Below are 5,000 nucleotides of genomic sequence, written 5' to 3'. Positions count from 1 at the left end.
ATGAGGATGGAGGAGACTGCAAGAGACCCTAAGGCCTACACAAGGAAGTTCCTTTTCCCTTACCATCTATCATTCCTGTCCATAAAGTTATTCAATCTTCCCTTAAAGCAACTAATAGTTACCGCGCTCACTACATGATTGCGAAGTATATTCCATTCGTTATAGCCCCTCTGTTGGTAAACCAGTGTTTGCCTATTTCCTTCTTCAATCTAAATTTGTTTGAATAATTCCAATCATCTCGTTATAATCAAGTCTTGACATTTCAAGAGAAAAATGACTCAGATTTCTTCGGATACTCGTCTTAAGGTGTACCTCAGCCGTTGGACCTCGTAGTCTAGTAAAAGCGATCTAGATCTTTCTTAGATCTTTCTTCAGGCGCACTCTCGGGTTTTGGCAGTCAACTCAGATCCTGGATGTACTTTCCCCCTTTCGTTTGTTTTCGTGATACAGTCTGTACATTGTTGTGGAAAAAAGTCTCGTTCCTAAACTCTACATCTTTATCATAACGCGAATTTTTGTAGCGCCTCATAAAACACTTAATCAACAGAGGAAAGTCACATCTTTCTCCTCCGCTACCCCCTCATCTACCACTATGTCACCCACCGATATAAGTATACTTGAGTTGCTGTTTTGTTAAAGAAAGAAAGAAAGAAAGAAAGAAAAGAAAGAAAGAATCTTATCTCCTATAAACCCTTCAACTGTTCGTTAAATCTTTCCTATCTAAATATCTTGATATTACATCACGGCTGTTGTGACAGTAATCTTTGTCATCGTACCAACAAATGAATTTATGCTTCTCGTGGTCCTGAGGCTTTTGTTTGTTGGCATTTATTGCTGGAGGTTGTTGTCAAATAGAATTCTATTTGCGTCACAAAAAAAAAAGAAAAAGAAAAAAAAATGTCGCATTTCAAATCACATCATCCCACTCCGCTCGAATGGAAAGCTATCTTTCGATGTTTACCACTTAGCAAGATAATTCTGGCCACACGCGATACACAAATATCGTAGCAAATTCCTACCTTGTTGTTATTCACAGACCGATGGCAAGTTCATAAACAAAACAATTCCAGAAACTCTTGGTAAACAGTGACAATAATTAAGTACAAACCCAAAAGTTGGCAAGGCTTAATTGCAATTCTGATAAATTACTTTTTCTGGTGAGGACTGGAGTGTGTAGAGCTCGAGGCATGTCTGACGTTGTGTCGACATTGTGTCGTCTCGATGAATGCCGACCTGAATATTACCGCGAAAAACTACCTCGACATTAGAAAAAGCGCGACACAGAGAAACAGTACTCAAGTTATCATAACTAAAAGTCTCTGTTTGCTTTAATGGGGACCTGTGGTGTTATCTATGAAAGACGACGTCGATCTATCTTTCGCGGGAAGCCATATTACTTCTGTTTCATTAGTAGAAACACACGATATGACAAAAGAGCTGCGGGTTTGTCCGTTGCTATTCTGTATTATGCTCTTCTGCAACCAAATATACTCCAATAGGTATCTTAAGAAAATGGTCCAATGTGTGTGGGACTGAGTACGAAGATTCCTTTTACATCGTAAATGAAAGTAGTATGCCTATTTCCTAATGATAACATAAACCTTTTAGATTTTCCGATACTCGTGAACACACACACACACACACACACACACACACACACACACACACACACACACACACACACACACACACACACACACACACACACACACACACACACACACACACGCGCGCGACTAGGTGGCGCGGTTGATAGAGCACTGGACTGTCATCACGGAGGTGCGTCAGCACCTGGTTCGAATTCTGCCCAGGGCCGAAATTATTTCGTTATCGCTGAGCTTCGGGTCGTTACTCCGACTCTCGTGGGCGGGGAGTTGTGTGTGTGTGTGTGTGCAAGGTCATAGCATTACCCATAAATCGGTCACACGAGCTCTGAGCTCTCTTCCGGGAGGGAAATAGCTGTCGATCACGAGTCCAACACGTAATCCAAAGACCAAGGTGAATACACACACACACACACACACACACACACACACACACACACACACACACACACACACACACACACACACACACACACACACACACACACACACACACACACACACACACACACACACACACACACACACATGGTAATATTCTTAGACATCACTTGAATGACATCGCATGTAATGTTTACAATGATGACTCTATCATGATGTTCTGATAAGACTGCTCTATCTTTCCAGCATCTTTGGGAACATGATAAACAAACATAACAAACACTATTTTACAATGCAAAGCGTTTCGATCCTTGATGCATTCGTGGAATTCCTAAACGCAGTCTGCTGATTTCTTCATTTTAAGCTGAATGGCAAAGGCAGGAAGAATAGAGGCGAAGTAAGAGGCATTAACATTCACGAAAAAGGATTTTTAAAACCATGAAACAACAACAGCAACAGCATCAACAACAACAGCATCAATAATAACAACATCAACAATAACAGCATCAACAACAACCGTATCAACAACAACAGCATCAACAGCAACAGTATCAACAACAACAGCATCAACAACAACAGTATCAACAACAGCATCAACAACAACATTAACAGCATCAAAAGCAACAGCATCAACAACAACAGCATAAACAACGAGAGCATCATCAACAACAACAATAACAGTAACAACAACAATAACAAAAATGACAACAACACAGCAATAGCAAAACCAGCATTATCATCATCATCAACATCAACAACAACATCAACAACATCAACATCAGCAAAAACAACAACAGCACCACTAACAACAACAACAACAACAACAACAACAACAACAACAACAACAACAACAACAACAACAACAACAACAACAACAACAACAACAACAACAACAACAACAACAACAACAACAACAACAATACAGCAGAAGTAACAACAACAGCAACATCAACAACTCGTATAGATAAATTACATGTAGAATAATTAATGGACTGAAGTAGAATGTAGAACACCGTTCCCCTTGAAATTGATATTAACTTTTTTTCCAGTAAAGATATTTTTCTTTTTCTATTTTTCTATTGTATTTTACTGTATTCTAGTTTTATATGTTTTCTTCTGCCTGACCCATACGATTCTATTTAGCTAAAATGAACCCTACACTGAAAGGTATTTTAGTATATAAAGTCCCATTTGCTAAATAGACACTCACACAATGTACTTTAGTCATAGTGCTGATGGGAAACATGAAAATACAAGTATTACATAAAAGTAATGAAATTATACAGTCGAATCGGAAGAGGGTATTCCATTTGATCTATCCTCCATTTTGTGTTTCAGAACTGAGCTTGAAATTTAATTTTTGTTGGGAAACGATCGAAAAGAAGGGGAAACGCTTCTTGGAGCGTCTCAGGAATCGCGTTTCCTGGATGCTCAGGTGCTGTCAGTCACTCTTCGGCGACAGAAGTCTTTTGATAAAAGTCTTTCTCTAAGCAAGGGAAGACCATGTCCAGGAACGGAAGAGGAAAAGAAAAGGAGGAGGAGGAGGAGGAAGAAGGGAAGGAGAAGAAGAAGGGGAGAAGGAGGAGGAAGAGAGGAAGAAAAAGAAGAGGGGAGAAGAGGAGAGGAGGAGGAGTAGAAGGAGGAGGAATAGAGAAAGATAGGTAGATAAAAAAAGGAGGAGGAGGGGAGGAGAAGGATAGGTGCATGGGGAAGGAGAAGAAAATGAGGAGGAGGAGAAGGAAGAGAGGAAGGAGAAGAAGGGGAGGAGGAGGAGGAGGAGTAGAGAAAGATAGGTAGATGAAAAAAAAGGAGGAGGAGGGGAGGACAAAGATAGGGACATGGGAAAGGAGAAGAAGAAGTGGAAGGAGGAGGAAGAGGGGAAGGAGAAGAAGAAGGGGAGGAGGAGGAGGAGGAGGAGGAGGAGGAGGAGGAGGAGGAGGAGGGAAAGATAGGTAGATGGAAAAAGGGAGAAGGAGAGGAGAAGAAGGATAGGTGCATGGGGAAGAAGAAGAAGAAGTGGAAGGAGGAGGAAGAGGAGAAGTAGAAGAAGAAGGGGAGGAGGAGGAGGAGGAGGAGAAGGAAGAGAGAAATATAGGTAGATGGAAAAAAGGAGGAGGAGGGGAAAAGAAGGATAGGTGCATGGGAAAGGAAAAGTGGAGGAGAAAGAGCGGAATTAGAAGGATGATAATGAAGAGGAGGAAGAAGAGGAGGAAGAGGAGGAGAAGGTAGGGAGATGAAAAATGAGGAGGAGTAGAAGATGGGAGAAGGGAGGAGAAGGGAAAGAAGATAATGTGTTCATGAAAAGAAATACGAAATGTAAGGAGAAAAAGAGAGAATACGTGTAGAAAGGAAAAAAAAATGGAGAGGTGTCAAGAGAGGGGAATGAAGACCAGAACTACAGAAAAAGAAGAAGAAGAAGGAAAAAAGAACGAAAGAAAGTAAATAGAGAAACGAAATCATAAAAGCAACACGGAAGAACGCTTGAGCAAATGGAACGAATATCAGGAAAAAAAAAGAAAATAAGTGAAAGAAAGTGAAATTGAAAATATCGTGGTAGCTACTGTGTATAAAACGAAGGGTAAGAAAGACAGGTGGAAATCATAATGGTGTTTTGAGGTTAGAGAAGATATTGGCTAGAATCGTCTGGCAAAAGATAAACAGAATTCCATAAACCACGTCCACGTAGCGTTGCAGGGAGCCTCCTAAGTCTGAGGCCACTGGGACTGGGGTTATATGCAAGACCAATAGCACAACATAATGCACACAAGTGTGATGCTCAATACAGGGCTTCAAGTTGCATCATGGTCACACTATGTTAGAGAAGCTCAAATGACGTCTTATACATGACGTAAACATTTGGTGACGCCATGATCTACGTACTACTCAGAGGAAATATGTAGAAGAAAAAGAGTTAGGTAAACAGATAAAAGATAGTCGGATAAGTAGATGTTTTTACGAGTATAGTTACATAGAGAAATAGGTTGGTAGATGGATAGGCAGATGGATTTGGAGAGA

At 40.6% G+C, this 5,000-nt stretch overlaps 1 protein-coding gene across 2 annotated transcripts in view; it reads right to left on the bottom strand.

Annotated features, from left to right (window-relative positions):
- The window catches only part of LOC143024855 (uncharacterized), a 521,455-nt gene that overhangs the window by 33,390 nt on the left and 483,065 nt on the right, over positions 1–5,000 (bottom strand). The gene's annotated exons all lie outside the window — the stretch shown is intronic.

Source organism: Oratosquilla oratoria, chromosome 4 (assembly GCF_046742065.1).
Source record: "Oratosquilla oratoria isolate Oo_2021 chromosome 4, ASM4674206v1, whole genome shotgun sequence".
NCBI classification, from domain to species: domain Eukaryota; kingdom Metazoa; phylum Arthropoda; class Malacostraca; order Stomatopoda; family Squillidae; genus Oratosquilla; species Oratosquilla oratoria.
Note: the sequence above shows the minus strand (reverse complement) of the source record. Positions and strands in the feature narration are given on the sequence as shown.